At 52.6% G+C, this 20,432-nt stretch overlaps 1 protein-coding gene across 4 annotated transcripts in view; it reads right to left on the bottom strand.

Moving 5' to 3' along the window:
* LOC122543409 (E3 ubiquitin-protein ligase RNF167-like) overlaps nt 1-16,179 on the bottom strand; it is a 125,999-nt gene extending 109,820 nt beyond the window's left edge. For 3 of the 4 annotated variants that reach the window (XM_043682117.2, XM_043682116.2, XM_087982942.1), the window contains exons 1-2: nt 16,110-16,179; nt 10,659-10,808 (exon numbers count right to left, since the gene is read on the bottom strand). The gene's annotated coding sequence lies outside the window, so the exon portion shown is untranslated. Of the gene's footprint in view, nt 1-10,658; nt 10,809-11,350; nt 11,373-16,109 lie in introns of those variants that run through there. The other variant, XM_043682118.2, reaches the window with a different exon arrangement.
* Nucleotides 16,180-20,432: the final 4,253 nt, after the last annotated feature.

Here is a 20,432-nt window from a genome sequence, read left to right as displayed (position 1 = left end):
AGGAATTGGCACAGGCTTAGGGGACCGAAGGGCTTGTTTCAGTGCTGTATTGTATTTTGATTCTATATTGCTACAAACAAATCCCATTGAATTGTTAACATTTTAATTATGCTGTCCTATGCTGCATTCCTGGATCACCTCGCTCAGTTTCTGACAAATCATAGATAGACCATATTATTTTTGTTTATTTAGTTAACATGTCAGTTAGTCAGAGACAAATTCACTTGAGGCTGAACATTTTTTTTAACAGAAAAAACTTTATCACGTGGGCGGCACAGTGACTGAGTGGTTGACACTGCTGCCTCACAGCACCAGGGACAAGGCTTTAATTCCAACCTCAGGCCTGAGCCGCTTTTTGGGGCAGCACGGTGGCACAGTGGTTAGCACTGCTGCCTGCACAGCGCCAGAGACCCGGGTTCAATTTCCGCATCAGGCGACTGACTGTGTGGAGTTTGCACATTCTCCCCGTGTCTGTGTGGGTTTCATCCGGGTGCTCCAGTTTCCTCCCACAGTCCAAAAATGTGCAGGTTAGGTGAATTGGCCATGCTAAATTGCCTGTAGTGTTAGGAGAAGGGGCAAATGTAGGGGAATGGGTCTGGGTGGGTTGCGCTTCGGCGGGTCAGTGTGGACTTGTTGGGCCAAAAGGCCTGTTTCCACACTGCAAGTAATCTAAATCTAAATTGCCTGTGTGGAGTTTGCACATTTTCCCCACATCTGTGGGGATTTCCTCTGGGTGCGCCGGTTTCCTCCCACAGTCCAAAGTTGTGCAGGTTAGGTGGATTGGCCATGTTAAATTGCTCATAGTGTCCAGGAATATGGAGGCTAAGTGGATTGGTCAAGAGCAAATGTGGGGTTGCAGGGATAGGCTAGTGGTCTGGATGGCATGCTCTTCAGAGAGGCGGTGTGGACTCCATAGACTGAATGGCCTGCTTCCACACCATGGGACTCTATGGAAAGAAGAAATTTTTAAAATCTAAAAGATATACAACAATTTGAATGATCTCAAAACACTCAGCAAAATAAAGTTTTGATCTGTTTCCTGACTCTATCCAAAACATAGACTCATGTCCAGAGAAATTACACTCCCTATCTCAACTCCTTAGGGCTCTACTTAGCTGATTCCTGACAGACAGTGGCACAAAGATTACTACTGCTGCCTTACAGCACCAAGGACCTGGCTTCAATTCTAACCTTGGGCAACTGTCTCTGTGGAATTTGCACATTCTCCTCTTGTCTGCGTGGGATTGCTCCGGTTTCCTCCCTCAGATATTTAGATAAATGCATGAATACGAAAGGTTTGGAGGGATACGGGCCAGGAGCAGGCAGATTGGATTAGTTTATCTTGGGATTATGTTTGGCATAGACTGGTTGGACTGGAGGGTCTGCTTTCATGCTACATGACTATGACTATGCGCAGGTTAGGTGAACAGGCCATGCTATATTGACCCGTGGTGTCCAGGGATGTGTAGGTTAGGTGGATTAGCCACAGGAAATGCAGGCTTACAGGTACAGGTTAAGGGTCTGCGTGAGATGCTATTTGGAGAGTCAGTGTGGACTTAATGGACCGAATGGCCTAATTCACCACTGTAAGGATTCTACGAGAGTTTCTTGGCTTTGGACTTAAGAAACAATTAAGTAAGTCCTTACCAAAATCTGCCAACAACATCTTTTCCACAAGTCTGTCAGCCTAAACTGTCTCAGTCCAAATAATCTGCTTGTTTCTAACCAAACTATAATATCCTAAGACATACGAGCAGAAATTAGGTCATTCCACCCATCAAGTCTGCTCCATCATTCAATCATGGCTGAGAAGTTTCTCAACCCCATTCTCCCACTTTCTCCTGTAACCTTTGATCCCTCGGTACTCAAGGACTTATCTATCTCAGTCTTAAATATAGTCAATGACCTGGCCTCCCCAGCCTTCTGTGGCAATGAATTCCATAGATTCATCGCTCTCTGGCTGAAGAGGCTTCTCCTCATCTCCATTCTAAATAGCCTTCCCTTTACTCTAAGGCTCTCTTACCAATGGAAACATCTTCCCAACATCTACTCTATTTAGGCTATTCAGTATATTTCAATTAGATCCCCCCTCATCTTTCTAAACTCCATCGAGTATAGACCCAGAGTCCTCATGTTCTCCTGATTTGGTAAATCAGAATCAAAAACAGAAATTGCTGGAAGACGGCAGCAGGTCAGGCAGCAACTGTGCAGATAAATCAGAATTAACACTGTGGGTGCAGAGACCCTTCCTCAGCAGGTAAGGGTCACCAGACCAGAAATGTTAACTCTTGATTTCTCTTCACAATGCTGCCTTTTCTGTTTTGATAGTTTCAAAAGTTAAACCCTTCTGCTGAGGCAACTGGTTCTTGAATTGCCCTGAGCTACTCTTAGGATAGAAACTAAACTTGCTTCTAAATTCAACAATGGTGCCTCTGAACTTACTCCCTAATGTTTTTCCTTCCCTGTTCACACAATTTGATTTATGAGCCTGTAACAGCCATTGTCAGTCACTTGGATAGCTTTCTGGAAGATAAAATATTATGCTGTCTAACCTTTAAAGAATATCAGTATTACCCAAGCTGATTGCTAGAGGATCAAATTGTGAACATTAATTCTCCCATTGTTCTAATATTTTTATTCATTCCTTCCTTTCTTTCAGTACGGTAAGCACATTTTTTTCTGGACTATCCTCCTCCTCATAACATGAGGTACTTGATTGTATCCTGTTTGGAGTACTCATAACATAATTCACATAACTGAGTTTTGTTTTGATTTCATAAGATCCAGTGAAGTTCGTTTTTAAAAAATACTTGCTCAAAGCTTATTCATCTGAACTGAAAATAAAGCCTTACATGTTTACTCTGTTATAAACTCAACAGTATAAAGACCTTTGTATCAAGGGCCTGAAATTAATGTTCATTGTCACATAGTGGATTAGGTCACTGTTCTAAAATGACACACCGACCTTTTCCTTAAAACGAAAGCCCTTCACAAAAATAACTAACACCTTTGTGCCAATATTTTGAAATTCAAACTTTAAAAAAAAGTCTTTCAACACAAGGTGATGTTTGCGTTCTTCCAAAGTGCACCACTCCATATTTATTTAAGTTGAAATTTGTTTACTAGCTATCTGGCCAATCTGAAAGTTTTCTAATTTCTTCCAATTATTAATGTCAATTACAGATGTGTCTCAGCATGGATTTTTGTGGAACTGTACTTTCTACTTTTGACCAATCCAAACAACAAACCTTTACCTCTCTGCTTTCTGTTTTAGCTAATTTCCAAGCATTTTGCTATTTCTTCCTTGGTTATTAATCCAATTATACATTCCTCTTATCTCTTATGATTATGTGGTCTTGTCGATTAAGTTTTCATACTGTCTTCACTTTTTTTTTAAAATTCAATCACGGAATGAGGGTGCCACTACCTAGGTCAGCATTTATTACCCATCTCTAATCGCAGTGGGTCTGGAGTCACGTCACATGTAATCCAGACCAGTACAGGATTTTTGTTTTATTCATTTCTGGGATTTAGGTGTCACATGCTGGCCAGCATGTATAGCCCATCCCTAGTTGCCCTTGCGAAGGTGGTGCTGAGCTGCCTTCTTGAATCGCTGCAGTCCACTTGCTGTGGGTTGACCCACAATGCCGGTAGGGAGGGAATTCCAGAATTTTGACCCAACGACTATGAAGGAACAGCAGAATATTTCCAAGTCAGGAGGTGAGTGGCTTGGAGGGGAACTTGCAAGTGGTGGTTTTCCCAAGTACCTGCTGCCCTTGTCCTTCTAGGTGAAAGTGATTGTGGGTTTGGAAAGTGCTGTGTAAGGATCTTTGGTGAATTCCTGCAGTGCATCTTGTAGATAGTCCACACTGCAGTTACGGAGTACCCATGGTGGAGAGGTCGAATGTTTGTAGGTGTGGTACCAATTACGCATATTGCTTTGTCCCTGGACGGTGTCAAGTTTTGAGTGCTGTTGGGGCTGTACCCATTCGGGCAAGTGGGGAGTATTCCATCATACTCCTAACTTGTGCCTTGTAGATGGTGGACAGGTTTGGGGTGTCAGGAGGTGAGTTACTCGCCACAGTATCCCTCACCTCTGACCTGCTCTTGTCGCCACTGCATTTATGTGGTGAGTCCAGTGGAGTTTCTGGTTAATGGTAACCCCAAGGATGTTGACAGTGGAGGATTCAGTGATGGTAACGCTGTTGAATGTCAAGGGACGGTGTTTGGAGTGTCTCTTATTGGTGATGGTCATTGCTGGAAAAGCGCAGCAGGTCAGGCAGCATCCAGGGAACAGGAGAATCGACGTTTCGGGCATAAGCCCTTCTTCAGGAATGGGGAAAGTTTGTCCAGCAGGCTAAGATAAAAGGTAGGGAGGAGGGACTTGGGGGAGGGGCGTCGGAAATGTGATAGGTGGAAAGAGGTCAAGGTGAGGTTGATAGGTCAGACTGGGGTGGGGGCGGAGAGGTCGGGAAGAAGATCTCAGGTTAGGAAGGCGGTGCTGAATTTGATGGATTTGACTGAGACAGGGTGGGGGAAGGGGAAATGAGGAAACTGGTGAAATCCGAGTTCATCCCTTGTGGTTGGAGGGTTCCTAGCCGGAAGATGAGGCGTTCTTCCTCCAACCGTCGTTTTGTTGTGGTCTGACGATGGAGGAGTCCAAAGACCTGCATATCCTTGGTGGAGTGGGAGGGGGAGTTGAAATGTTGAGCTACAGGGTGGTTGGGTTGGTTGGTCCGGGTGTCCCAGAGGTGTTCTCTGAAACGCTCCGCAAGTAGCCGGCCTGTCTCCCCAATATAGAGGAGGCCACATCGGGTGCAGAGGATGCAATAGATGATATGTGTGGAGGTGCAGGTGAATCTGTGGCGGATATGGAAGTTTCCTTTGGGGCCTTGGAGGGAAGTGAGGGGGGAGGTGTGGGCGCAAGTCTTGCACCTCCTGCGGTTGCAGGGGAAGGTGCCGGGAGTGGAGGTTGGGTTGGTGGGGGGTGTGGATCTGACGAGGGAGTCACGGAGGGAGTGGTCTTTACGGAATGCTGATAGGGGAGGGGAGGGAAATATATCCTTGGTGGTGGGGTCCGTTTGGAGGTAGCGGAAATGACGGCGGATGATGCGCTGTACATGGAGATTTGTGGGGTGGTAGGTGAGGACCAGTGGGGTTCTGTCCTGGTGGCGGTTGGAGGGGCGGGGTTCAAGGGCGGAGGAGCGGGAAGTGGAAGAGATGCGGTGGAGGGCATCGTCGACCACGTCGGGGGGGAAATTGCGGTCCTTGAAGAAGGAGGCCATCTGGGTTGTGCGTGTTTGGAACTGGTCCTCCTGGGAGCAGATGCGGCGGAGTCAAAGGAATTGGGAGAATGGGATGGCGTTTTTACAGGGGGCAGGATGGGAGGAGGTGTAGTCCAGGTAGCTGTGGGAGTCGGTCGGTTTGTAGTAGATGGTCATTGTCTAGCATTTGTGCGGCGCGAATGTTACTTGTCTCTTGTTGGCCCGAGCGTGAATATTGTCCAGAACTTGTTGCATTTGAACATGGACTGTTTCAGTACCTGAGGAGTCACGTATGCTGAACACTGTGCATTCATTGGCAAACATCCCCACTTCTGACCTTATGAGAGACCTTATGGTCATTGATGAAGCAGCTGAAGATGGTTGGGCCTAGGACACTATCCTGAGGAACTCCTGCAGAGATGGCCTGGAGCTGAGGTGACTGACCCTCCAACAAGAACCACGACCATCTTCCTATGTGTCAGATATGACTCTAATCAGTGGAGGGTTTGCCCCCGATACCCAGTGATTCCAGTTTTGCCAGAGCTCAATGATGCCATACTTAGTTAAATGCTGCCTTGATGTCAAGGGCTGTCACTCTCCCCTCCCCTCTGGAATTCAGCTCTTTTGTCCATGTTTGGACCAAGGCCGTAATGAGGTCAGGAGCTGAGTGGCCCTGGTGAAACCCAAACTGGGTGTCACAGAGCAAGTGCTGCTTGATAGCACTGTTGATGACCCCTTCCATCACTTTACTGATGATCGAGAGTAGACTGATGGGGGCGGTAATTGGCCAGGTTGGATTTTTGTGTACAGGACATACCTGGACAATTTTCCACATTGTTGGCTAGATGCCAATGTTGTAACTGTACTGGAACAGCTTGGCTCAGGGAGCAGAAGGTTCTGGAGCACACGTCAGTGGCAGGATAGCAGTTTCCTTCCCTAGAGGACATTAGTGAACGAGATGGGTGCTTCTGACAATTGCCAATTAATTCACTGACATCTTTAAACTCTTTAATTCCAGATATTTATTGAAATCAAATTCCATCTGTTGTGACAGGATTCAAACCCAGGTCCTCAATACATTACCTGCATTTCTGGATTAACAATTTAGCAATAATGCCACTTGGTCATTGTCTCAATACATATGAACAGATGAGGAACAAAAGATGGACTGTGGCCCTTCAAACTTTGCAAAATAAAAAACATGATACAGTGGCTCAGTGGTTAGCTCTGCTGCCTCACAGCACCAAGGACCCGGGTTTGATTCCAGCAACTGTCTGCGTGGAGTTCGTACATTCTCCCCGCGTCTGCATCAGTTCCCTCTGGGTGCCCCGGTTTCCTCCCACAATTCAAAGATGTGGTTAGGTGAATTGGCCATGCTAAATTATCCCATAGTGTTCAGGGATGTGTAGGTTAGGTGCATTGGTCAGGGGTAGATACAGAATAATAGGGTAGGGAAATGGATCTGAGTGGGTTACTCTTCGGAAGGTTGGTGTGGACTTGTTGGGCCAAAGGGCCTGTTTCTACACCGTAGGGATTCTATGATTCTAAAGCTTGCTTTGGCATTTGGTGAGATCATGGCTGCTCTATGATTCAAATTCTGCACTCCCAGCTTTTCCAATAACATAGCAGAATCGATCCACCTCCACCTTAAAAAGATTTAATAACCCCTCTTCCACTGACTTAGGGGGTGGACAGTTCCAAAGCCAGACAAACCTCAAAAAGAATTCTCATCACCTGTCCTAGCAGATCTGGACTCCCCCACAATAGGAAAAATTCTTTCCACATTCATCATGGCAAAGCTATTCCTGTCTCTTTGCTTTTCAAAGATTTCTTTGTTCAGTTTGCCTATTGTAGCTCCATCCTCCATTCCTCTGAATTTGTTCTTTGTCAAGCTATTTCCTACTTGTGTCACTCTTTGACCTGTAACTTAAACCTTACCCTGTTGCGAGCACTACCACCAAGATGTTTTTCCAATTTCTTCAATATTTCATCTGGTGATCAGTAATTACAAGGCTCTGGAATGTTTTTTCTCTTACTGGATTTCCACATAGTAAATAAACTAGGACCACACTGTTTTGATTTTTCAATATCATCATTTCATCTGCCAGGTTATCTGCAGGGGTTGACATCTGTCAGCTGTTGTACGTGGATTTCCAAAAGGTTATTGATAATGTGCCACAAAAGACAACTCAAAATCGTGGCTCATGGTGGATGGAGTAGCTTATTAGCATCGAAAGGTTAGAGGATTGGTAGCAAATAGGATGCAGAGAATAGGTATAAATAAGTCTTTTGTGAGTTGGAAAACTGTAATTAGTGGATGTTACAGGGATCAGTGTTAGGGCCTCATTTACCTACAAACCAACCAATGATCTGGATGATAATATCAAATATATGGCAAATAAACTTGCCAATCGCATCCAGATAGGATATCAAACGGATATAGAGTTAAGTGAATGGACAAATATTTGGCAGATGGAAAAAATGCAAACTTGCTACTTTCATAGGAGTATGCTATTTAAATGGAGAGTGATTGTAGAACTCAGTGGCACAAAGTTATCTGGGTATCCTGGTACACAAATCACAAAAAGTTAGTGTACAGGTACAGCAAGAGGTTAGGAAGACTAATAGAATCCTATCATTTAGAGTCATAGAAATGTATAGCATGGAAACAGACTCTTCGGTCCAACCCATCCATGCCGACCAGATATCCCAACCCATGTCCCTCCAAACCTTTCCTATTCATATACCCATCCAACTGCCTCTTAAATGTTGCAATTGTACCAGCCTCCACCATTTCCTCTGGCAGCTCATTCCATACACGTACCACCCTCTATGTGAAAATGTTGCCTCATAGGTCTTTTTTATATCTTTCCCCTCTTGCTGCAAGGGAATGGAGTACAATTGGACAGGATCTGTGTGAGACCACATCTGAAGCTCTGTGTATTGTTTTGGTCTTGTTGTTTGCAAAAGGATGAGAAGTCCCATTCAACTCATTCCTGTGATTAAGGGCTTATCATGCGAAGGAAGGTTGAGAAGGTCGGGCCCCTATCCATTGATAGTTAGATGAATGAGAGATTAGTTTATTGAAACCTGTAAAATCTTGAGGTGACTACAAAGGAACCTTGATTATCTGAACGACACAGGCAGGGAGTATTTTGTTCGAATAACTGAATGCCAGATACCACAGTTTAGCCAAGCATATTGTCCAGATAATCCAAAATTCAGGTAATCAAATGCCGGATAATTGAGGTTCCCCTGTAGATAAGATATTTCATTTTCAGTGTGTTCTGAGCATGGGTCACCAGACCTGAAACAAACTAATTTCTTTTCACAGATGCTGCCAGACCTGCTAAGCTTTTCCAGCACCTTCTGTTTTTGTTAAGAATGAGAAGGCTCCCTTTTCATAGAGAGGAGGAGAATTTCTATACTTTCAGAGGGTCATTAGGTTTTGGCATTCTCTTTCCCAGAAAGCAGCAGAGGCTGGGTTGCTGAACTTGTTCAAGGTTAAGTTGGATAGCTTTTTGATATGGAAATGTGTTGCTGGAAAAGCGCAGCAGGTCAGGCAGCATCTAGGGAACAGGAGAATCGATGTTTCGGGCATTAGCCCTTCTTCAGGAATGAGGAAAGTTGGTCCCAGCTTTTTGATAGCCAAGGTAGTCTAGGATTACAGGAGGCAGAGGAGACCACAACCAGACCAACACTGATCATGCTCCCAAGTCTCATTTTTCTATTTATCCCATTTCTGCTACTTACCATAGACTTGTCTACACATTATTTCTTCCTCTATGTAGTACTCTTATAGAACACTCCAATTAGGGTGATGGATTATAGAGTCATTGAAACGCACAGCACGGAAACAGACCCTTCGGTCCAACTCGTCCCTGCCGACCAGATATCCCAACCTAATCTAGTCCCATTTTCCAGCACTTGGCCCATATCCCTCTAAACTCCTCCTATTCATATACCCATCCAGATGCCTGTTAAATATTGTAATTGTACCAGCCTCCACCACCTCCTCTGGCAGATCATTCCAAACACGTACCATGCATGAAAAAGTTGCCCCTTAGGTCCCTTTCATATCTTTCCTCTCTCACCCTAAACCTACGTCTTCTAGTTCTGGACTCCCCAACTCCAGAGAAACAAAAACTATTTACCCTATCCATGCCCCTCATGATTTTATAAACCTCTATGAGGTCACTGCTCAGCCTTTGACACTCCAGGGAAAACAACCCCAGCCTATTCAAGCCTCTCCCTATAGCTCAAATACTCCAACTCTGGCAACATCCTTGTAAATCTTTTCTGCGCTCTTTCAAGTTTCACAACATCCTTCCAATAGGTAGGAGACCAGAACTGCATGCAATTTTCCAGAAGTGGCCTAACCAACACCCTGTACATCTGCAACATGACCTCCCAACTCCTATACACAAAGTTCTGAGATCACCCCTACCAGGAACATGAAAAGAGCATGCCATTTAATCCCTTCACTATATTTTGCCACTTGATGTAAACAAAACCGATCAGCAGGCTAACTCCAAAACAATAACATTTACTCATAATCTGTTATCTCTCAATGTCAGTTTAAAAATAATCCATTAAGGAAACATTGTTCTTTGTGGAAGAGTTCCAAACTTCTACCACTATTTGCATGTAGAGTAGTTTCCTAATTTTACTTATGCAAGGTCTGGCTCAAACTCTTTAGGACAGCACCCTTTAGCCTTAGATTCTCCAACCTGTGTATATATTTTCTATCTACCTATCCACTCCCTTTAATATCTCTAAACTTCAAACAAAACACTCCTTATTCTTCTATGTTTCAGGGAACATAACCTGAGTTTGTACAATCGCTCCTGACATTGGTGTCTGATGTTCAAGTCCGTTTTGTAAATCATTGCTGCACACCACCCAGAGCCAGTACGGTATTATCCTTCCTGGGGTGCTCACAGTTACTCACTCTACTTCGTAAAACTGAAATGTGGCTTCTGCCCTTCATATCCTTCAAATCAATTCACGTAGATTCTGCATCCATCTTGCTGCTAGTTATAAATCTCTTACTGATATGGTCTTATTTTAAATTTGTATAGCCCTCCACCCACCCCATGCACCCACCCCATTTAGTTGCAAACCACTAGTCAATGTAACCTTCGACATCAGATTCATCACCACGCAAACTCTCAATCACATTTTGGTATAACTGTTCAGTTACGATATTAATGAGTCCTTTTTGGAATCTTTAGTAAAATAGTTTATAAAGATAAAATGAGATGTTAGACAAACTCATGTTATGCATTAGTCAAGTTGTCAGGATTGTATGCTGAAAAGCCACAAACATTGTTGCCAAGGCTTAGAAGGTAATGAAACTCATTTGAACAATTCTGGCTGCTGTCTGGTACTCACTGTTAGTACATAGTTATCTATCGTCACTTCACATCTCTGAAGGAGTCTGTCTCATGCACATCCACAACGCAGACACAAAGATGGTGAAATGGCCACATGTACACGTAACTCAGGCTTCTTATTTGTGTGTTCCAGTTGTCTAGTACTGCACTGTGGACACAAAAAATGCTAACTTCACTGAAGTATTTTCACTTATCATAAAATAGCCAGGTCACATCAGTGGCCATATCCTACAATATCTTGATTAGCAAGCTAGTCAAACAACTTGCTGACCTGATGAGATGCTTTATGCTTTCACAATTACTCTGACAGATAGTGGGAAGGTTTTCCTCCTCAGCAGATGCAGTGTTACATTAAATGCATGCGCAGTACAAGTTTTTTTTCCATATTTAAGTTCAAAGCAAGGTTTGTCAATGGTAGAGCAGATAATACTGCAAATGAGAATGCAACAGCAAACTCACTCTGCACAGTACAGCAAAAGGAGGAAACTGATAAATCCAAAACAGGGACTTCTTAAAGTTACAATAAACATTGAAGTGGTACACAAAAGTAAATGGCAATAATGCCTGACAAATTCCGAGAACCAGATGATTCCCGATGCAGGACAGCAATAGCATATGGATTGCCCAGACCCGACACACCACACACCACACACAAGGCACAAATCAGGAGTGTAACGGAATACTCCTCACCTGCCCTGGATGGGGCAGCTACATACACATGAGCGGCTCAACACAACCCCCACTGCTTACTGCAGCTACACCGTCATACCTTCCCCCACCCCATCCCCAACACTGTCTGCAGCTACACTGTCCCCCCACCCACAGCTACACAGTCCCCACCCCACCCCACCTCCCCGCAGCAACACTACCTCCCACACTAACCTCCCCCAAGCACACTACACTACATCATCAGCACCCCTTCCACCATGCCCCCACTATCCCCCCCCGTCCATCCACGCCACCGCCCACCCTCACTATCCCCCCATCCAGTCCCCACTCCATCCCCCCACCATACATAACCCCCCACCACTAACCCCCGTACACACCCCACCACCACCACCCCTGCCAACACACGTCCCCACTCTCCCCCCGTCCACACCCCCGCCACTATGCCCCCCGTCGCCCCTCGCCACTTGCCCCTTGCCCCCCACCACCCCCGCCATCCCCCCAAACAACCCCACTCCCACCAACCCCCCCCAACCCCCCCCACCCCACCCCCCGCCCACCAACAACCCCCCCCACACCCCCCACCACCCCACCCCCTCACCACCCCACCCCACCCACCCCCCACCACCCCACCCACCCCCCACCACCCCACCAACCCCCCCACCCCCTCCTCCTCCCACCAACCCCCCCCACTAACCCCCTCACCCCACCCCCCACCAACCCCGCCCCCACAACCCCCCCCACCCCCCCCCACACAACCCCCCCCACCCAACCCCCCCACCCCCCCCCACACAACCCCCCCCACCCCCCCCCACACAACCCCCCCCACCCCCCCCACCCCCCCCCCACACAACCCCCCCCCACCCCCCCCCACACAACCCCCCCCACCCCCCCCCCACAACCCCCCCCCACACAACCCCCCCCACCCCCCCCCCACAACCCCCCCCCACCCCCCCCCCACAACCCCCCCACCCCCCACCCCACAACCCCCCCCACCCCCCACCCCACAACCCCCCCCACCCCACAACCCCCCCCCCACCCCCCCCCCACAACCCCCCCCCCACAACCCCCCCCCATCCCCCCCCACCCCCCCCACACAACCCCCCCCACCCACAACCCCCCCACAACCCCCCCACCCCCCCCACACAACCCCCCACCCCCCCCCACAACCCCCCCCACCCCCCCCCCACAAGCCCCCAACAACCCCCCCCCCACCCCCCCCCCACAACCCCCCCACACCCCCCCCCACAACCCCCCCCCACCCAACCCCCCCCCACCCCCCCCCCACACCCCCCCCACCCCCCCCCACAACCCCCCCCCACACCCCCCCCCACCCCCCCCCACAACCCCCCCCCCCACAACCCCCCCCCCCACCCCCCCACAACCCCCCCCACCCCCCCACAACCCCCCCCACAACCCCCCTCCCCCCCACCCCCCCCACAACCCCCCCCCACAACCCCCCTCCCCCCCCCACAACCCCCCCACCCCCCCAACCCCCCCACAACCCCCCCCCCACAACCCCCCCACCCCCCCACAACCCCCCCCCCCACAACCCCCCCACCCCCCCCCACAACCCCCCCACCCCCCCACCCCCCCCACCCCCCCCCACAACCCCCCCACCCCCCCACCCCCCCCCACCCCCCCACCCCCCCCCACAACCCCCCCCACCCCCCCCCACAACCCCCCCACCCCCCCACCCCCCCCACCCCCACAACCCCCCACCCCCCCCACCCCCACAACCCCCCCCACAACCCCCCCCCACAACCCCCCTCCCCCCCCCACCCCCCCCCACCCCCCCCACAACCCCCCCCCACAACCCCCCCCCACCCCCCCCACAACCCCCCCCCACAACCCCCCCCCACCCCCCCCACAACCCCCCCCCACAACCCCCCTCCCCCCCCCCACAACCCCCCTCCCCCCCCCCACAACCCCCCCACCCCCCCCAACCCCCCCACAACCCCCCCCCACAACCCCCCCACCCCCCCAACCCCCCCACAACCCCCCCCCACAACCCCCCCACCCCCCCAACCCCCCCACAACCCCCCCCCACACCCCCCACCCCCCCAACCCCCCCACAACCCCCCCCCCCACAACCCCCCCACCCCCCCACCCCCCCCCCCACCCCCCCACCCCCCCCCCCACAACCCCCCCACAACCCCCCCCCCACACACCCCACCACCCCCCACACCCCCCCCCCACCCCCCCACACCCCCCCCACCCCCCCCCCCACAACCCCCCCCCACCCCCCCCCCCACCCCCCCACCCCCCCCCACAACCCCCCCCACCCCCCCCCCACAACCCCCCCACCCCCCCCACAACCCCCCCCCACAACCCCACCCCCCCCCACAACCCCCCCCAACCCCCCCCCCACAACCCCCCCCACCCCCCCACAACCCCCCCCCACCCCCCCCCACAACCCCCCCCCCCCCCCCCCCCACCCCCCCCCACAACCCCCCCCACCCCCCCAAACCCCCCACCCCCCCCCCCCACCCCCCACCCCACCCCCCCCCCCCCCCCCCCCACCCCCCCCCACAACCCCCCCCACCCACCCCCCCCCCACAACCCCCCCCCCACCCACCCCCACAACCCCCCCCCACCCACCCCCCCCCACCCCCCCACACCCCCCCCCACCCACCCCCCCACAACCCCCCCCACCCACCCCCACCCACACCCCCCCCCCCCACCCCCCCCCCCACCCACCCCCCCACCCCCCCCCACCCACCCCCCCCCCCACCCACCCCCCCCACCCCCCCCCCACCCCCCCCCCCACAACCCCCCCCACCCACCCCCACCCACACCCACCCCCCCACCCCCCCCCCCCACCCCCCCCCCACCCACCCCCCCACCCCCCCCCACCCACCCCCCCCCCCACCCACCCCCCCACCCCCCCCCCACCCCCCCACCCACCCCCCCCCACCCCCCCCCCCCAACCCCCCACCCCCACCCCCCCCCACCCCCCCCCCACAACCCCCCCCCACCCCCCCCCCCACAACCCCACCCCCCCCCCCCACCCCACAACCCCACCCCCCCCCCCCCAACCCCACCCACCCCCCCACCCCCCCCCCCACCACCCCCCCCCCCCACCCCCCCCCCCCCCCCCCCCCCACAACCCCACCCACCCCCCCACCCCCCCCCCCACAACCCCCCCCCCCCACCCCCCCCACCCCCCCCCACCCCCCCCCCACAACCCCCCCCCACCCACCCCCCCCACAACCCCCCCCCCCACCCCCCCCACAACCCCCCCCACCCACCCCACCCACCCCCCCCCCCACAACCCCCCCCCCCCCCACCCCCCCCCACAACCCCCCCCACCCACCCCCCCCCCACAACCCCCCCCCACCCCCCCCCCACAACCCCCCCCACCCACCCCCCCCACCCCCCCCCCCACAACCCCCCCCCCCACCCCCCCCCCCCACCCCCCCCCCACAACCCCCCCCACCCACCCCCCCCCACCCCCCCCCACCCCCCCCCCACAACCCCCCCCACCCACCCCCCCCCACCCCCCCCCACCCCCCCCCCCACACCCCCCCCACCCACCCCCCCACAACCCCCCCCACCCACCCCCCCCCACAACCCCCCCCACCCACCCCCCCACCCCCCCACAACCCCCCCCACCCACCCCCCCACCCCCCCACAACCCCCCCCACCCACCCCCCCCCCCACAACCCCCCCCCCACAACCCCCCCCACAACCCCCCCCACCCCCCACAACCCCCCCCACCCACCCCCCCCCCCCACAACCCCCCCCACCCACCCCCCCCCCCCCACAACCCCCCCCACCCACCCCCCCCACAACCCCCCCCACCCACCCCCCCACAACCCCCCCACCCACCCCCCCCCCCACCCCCCCACAACCCCCCCCCACCCCCCCACAACCCCCCCCACCCACCCCCCCCCCACAACCCCCCCCACCCCCCCCCACAACCCCCCCCCCCACCCCCACAACCCCCCCCCCCACCCACCCCCCCCCCACAACCCCCCCCACCCCCCCCCACAACCCCCCCCCCCCACAACCCCCCCCCCCACCCCCCCCCCCCCACAACCCCCCCCCCACCCCCCCCCCACAAAACAACCCCCCCCCCACAACCCCCCCCCCACCCCCCCCCCACAAAACAACCCCCCCCCACAACCCCCCCCCCCACCCCCCCCCCCACAAAACAACCCCCCCCCCACAACCCCCCCCCACAACCCCCCCACCCCCCACAACCCCCCCCCCACAACCCCCCCCCCCCAACCCCCCCACCCCCCACAACCCCCCCCCCACAACCCCCCCCCCCCACAACCCCCCCCCCCACAACCCCCCCACCCCACAACCCCCCACCCCCCACAACCCCCCCACCCCCCACAACCCCCCCCACAACCCCCCCGCCCGCCCCCCCCACCCCCCCCCACACCCCCCCTCCACCCACCCACACCCCCACCCCTCCACCCACCACCCCCCCCCACCCCCCCACCCCACACCCACCACCCACCACCCACCCACCCCCCCCACACCCACCACCCCCCCACCCCACACCCACCACCCCCCCCACCCACCCACCCACCCCCCCACACCCACCCCCCCCACACCCACCCACCCCACCAATCCACCCCACCCCACCAACCTCCCCCCACCCATCCCCCCACCCACCCACCCATCCCCCCACCCCACCCACCAACCACCCCCACCCCCACCCCCACCAACAACCCGTCACTCCCCCCCCCCCATGCCTACTTCCCCCACCCCCAGACCCTCCCCCCTCGCCCCTTCCCGGCCAGTCCCACCCTCCCCTCGCGGTTCTCACCCGGTCACTCCGCTCACGATCAAGATGGCGCCGCGATAGCCTCGGCTTCGGCCCCGCCCCTTAAGGTCGCTCTCCGCCGCCTGTACGCAGGACACACCCACCATTCTCCCACCACGCCCATTGAGGTCAAGGCCACGCCCACAGAATCCTGTCTTTCTCTCCGCCCCTCACCCCTCGCCCCCGAGGACGCCCATTGATCAAATGGACCGTCCCCTGGAGCAGGCCGCCGCCATTTTAGACCCTGGGTTGGGTGTCTGAGGTGGGTGGTGCTGGAGGGTGTGGAGCTGAGGGATGGTTGGGGTTGGTGTTATTGGAGGTGTTGGGTGTGAGAGGCCCTTGTGAAGGTTGTTGCTTCTGCAAAATTCACAAGGCTGAGTCATGGGGTGGGGGGTGTATGCACAAACAGTTACAAGTAACTGTATCTTGCTTCTGCAAAAATCGCAAGGTGGAATCATGAGGGTATATACCAAGAAATAACTAATCGAAAAGGGAGGTGATCGACTGGTAGAAACAGAATTGATATAGTTAAAAAATCACACAACTCCAGGTTATAGTCCAACAGGTTTAATTGGAAGCACACTAGCTAGTGCTCCCAATTAAACCTGTTGGACTATAACCTGGTGTTATGTGATTTTTAACTTTGTACACCCCAGTCCAACACCGGCATCTCCAAATCATGTATTGATACGATAGTTGCAATTGTCACACAAATAGGGAGTTAGTATGAACCAGATAACCAAATAAGACCCAGTGTTGCATCAGCAAAAGTAATAAGACCCAGCTATCAAGGTGGGGGGGTGTTGGTCGCCAACAACAGCCACACACAGATGTGGTAAGCCGATTAGATTAGCAGCTCCACAGAGCAATACAACTATCAGATATGAAGTAAAAGGGGAGTACTGAGAGACTCAACTGAACTGAATAAATTGTAATATACAGGCCCTTCAGCCCTCCATGTAGTGCTGACCTGTGAAACCAATCTGAAGCCTATTTATCCCACCCTATTCCATTATCATCCACATGTTTATCCAATGACCATTTAAATCCCCTTAAAGTTGCCGACTGTTACTGTTGCAGGCAGTGTGTTCCACGCCCTAGTACTCTCTGACATCTATCCTATATCTATCAACGTCAATTTAAAGCTGTGCCCCCTCGTGCTAGCCATCACCATCCGAGGAGAAAGAGTCTCCCTGTCCACCCCATGTAATCCTCTGATCATCTTGTAAGTCATCTCTCAACCTTCTTGTCTCTAACTAAAACAGTGTGAAGTTCCTCAGCCTTTCCTCAGAAGACTTACCCTCCTTACCAGGCAACATCCTGGTAAATCTCTTCTGCACCCTTTCCAATGCTTCTACATCTTTCTTATAATGTGGCGACTAGAACTGGGTACAATACTCCACGTGCAGCTGCATCAGAATTTTGTACAACTGCAACATGACCTCATGGTTACGAAACTCAATCCCTCTACTGATAAAAGCTAACCCACCGTATGCCTTCTTAACAACCCTATCAACTTGGGTGGCAACTTTAATGGATCTATGTACATGGACACCTAGATCTCTCTGCTCATCCACACTACCAAGAATCTTAGCATTAGCCCAGTACTCTGTATTCCTGTTACTCCTTCCAACTGAATCACTGCACGTTTCCATATTAAACTCGATTTACCACCTCTCAGCCCAGCTCCAAAGCTTATCTACGTCCCTCTGTAACCTGCAACATCCTTCGGCACTGTTCACAACTCCACAAACCTTAGAGTCATCTGTAAATTTACAAACCCATCCTTCTACACCCTCGTTCAGGTCATTTATAAAAATGACAAACAGCAGAGGCCCCAAAACGGATCCTTGCGGTACCCCACTAGTAACTGAACTCCAGGATGAACCTTTCCCATTAACCACGACCCTCTGATCTTCTTTCAGCTAGCCAATTTCTGATCCAAACTGCTAAGTCACTCTCCTCCACATTGTCTGCAATAGCCTAACATGGGGAACCTGATCAAGTGATTGCTGGGCCCCTTGCTGAGATATTTGTATCATCGATAGTCAGGTGAGGTGCCAGAAGACTGGAGGTTGGCTAATGTGTTACCAGTATTTAGGAAAGATGGTAAGGACAAGCCAGGGAACTGTAGACCAGTGAGCCTGACGTCAATGGTGGGCATGTTGTTGGAGGGAATCCTGAGGGACAGTATTTGTCCAACTTTGGAAAGTCAACGTGGCTTTGTGCGTGGGAAATCAAGTCTCACAAACTCGATTGAATTTTTTGAACAAGTAACAAAGAGGATTGATGAGGGCAGAGTGGTGGACGTGATCTATATGGCATTTGACAAGGTTCCCCAAGGGAAATTGGTTAGCAAAGTTAGATCTCATGGAATACGGGGAGAATTGACCATTTGAATGCAGAACTGGCTCGAAGGTAGAAGACAGAGGGTGGTGGTGGAGAGTTGTTTCTCAGACTGGAGGCCTGTGACCGGTGGAGTGTTACAAGGATCGGTGCTAGGTCCACTACTTTTCATCATTAATATAAATGATTTGGATGTGAACATAGGTGGTATGGTTAGTAAGTTTGCTGATGATACCAAGATTGGAGGTGTAGTGGACAGCAAAGAAGGTTACCTCAGATTATAACAGGATCTTGACCAGATGGGCCAATGAGCTGAGGAATGGCTTTTGGAAATTAATTTAGATAAATGCAAGGTGTTGCATTTTGGGAAAGCAAATCTTCGCAGGACTTGTACACAAGATCCTGGGGAGTGTTGCTGAACAAAGAGACCTTGGAGTGCATGTTCATAGCTCATTGAAAGTAGAGTCGCGGGTAGATAGGATAGGGAAAAAGATGTTTGGTATGCTTTCCTTTATTGGTCGGAGTATTGAGTACAGGAGTTGGTTTGGCCACCTTTGGAATATTGCATGCAATTCTGGTCTCCTTCCTATCCAGAGGATGTTATTAAACTTGAAAGGGTTCCGGAAAGATTTAGAACATAGAACATAACAGCACAGTACAGGCCCTTCAGCCCTTGATTTTGTGCCGACCTCTGAAAATAATCTGATGCCCATCTAACCCACACTGTTCCATTATTATCCATATGTATGTCCAATGCCCATTTAAATACCCTTAACTTCGACAAGTCTACTACTGTTGCAGGCAGGCAGTTCCAAGTCCCTACTACTCTGAGCGAAGAAGCTACCCCGAATATCTGTTCTATATCCATCACCCCTCAATTTAAAGCTATGTCCCCTCGTGTTCACCTTTACCAACCTTATCAACCTGGGTGGCACCTTATAGGGATTTGTGCACCTGGACATCGAGATCTCTCTGTTCATCTACACTGCCAAGAACTTTACCATTAGGCCAGTAGTCTGCATTCCTGTTACTTCTTCCGAAGTGAACTACCTCACACTTTTCTGCAATAAACTCCATTTGCCACTTCTCAGCCCAGCTCTGCATCTTATCTACATTCTTCTGTAACCCACAACATCTTTCAACACTATCCACAACTCTGCCTACCTTAGTGTCATCCAAAAATTTACTAACCCATCGTTCTACACCCACATCCAGATCATTTAGAAAAATGACAAACAGTAGTGGCTCCAAAACACATCCTTGCGGCATACCACTGGTAACTGAGCTCCAGGTTGAACATATCCGAACAACCACCACCCTCTGTCTTCTTTCAGTTAGCCAAGTTCTGATTCAAACTGCTAAATTACCTTCAATCCCAAAACTCCGTATTTTGTACAATAGTCTACCGTGTGGAACCTTATCAAAGTCATAGAGATGTACAGTGTTGAAACAGACCCTTCGGTCCAACCCGTCCATGCCGACCAGATATCCCAACCCAATCTAGTCCCACCTGCCAGCACCCGGCCCATATCCCTCCAAACCCTTCCTATTCATATACCCACCCAGTTGCCTCTTAAATATTGTAATTGTACGAGCCTCCACCACATCATCTGGCAGCTCATTCCATACATGTACCACCCTCTGCGTGAAAAAGTTGCCCCTTAGGTCTCTTTTATATCTTTCCCCTCTCACCCTAAACCTATGCCGTCTAGTTCCGGACTCCCCGATCCCAGGGAAAAGACTTTGCCTATTTATCCTGTCCATGCCCCTCAGGGCCTGTTTCCACACTGTAAGTAATCTAACCTAATCTAATCATAATTTTGTAAACCTCTATAAGGTCACCCGGACGCTGCAGGGAAAACAGCCTCAGCCTGTTCAGCCTCTCCCTGTAGCTCAGATCCTCCAACCCTGGCAACATCCTTGCAAATCTTTTCTGAACCCTTTCAAGTTTCACAACATCTTTCTGATAGGAAGGAGACC

The sequence above is a fragment of the Chiloscyllium plagiosum genome, unplaced genomic scaffold, assembly GCF_037043375.1.
Source record: "Chiloscyllium plagiosum isolate Xiang-an unplaced genomic scaffold, Cpla_swu_hap1 HiC_scaffold_44, whole genome shotgun sequence".
Classification (NCBI taxonomy): domain Eukaryota; kingdom Metazoa; phylum Chordata; class Chondrichthyes; order Orectolobiformes; family Hemiscylliidae; genus Chiloscyllium; species Chiloscyllium plagiosum.
The sequence above is the reverse complement of the archived record's forward strand: the minus strand, read 5'-3'. Positions and strand labels throughout refer to the sequence as shown.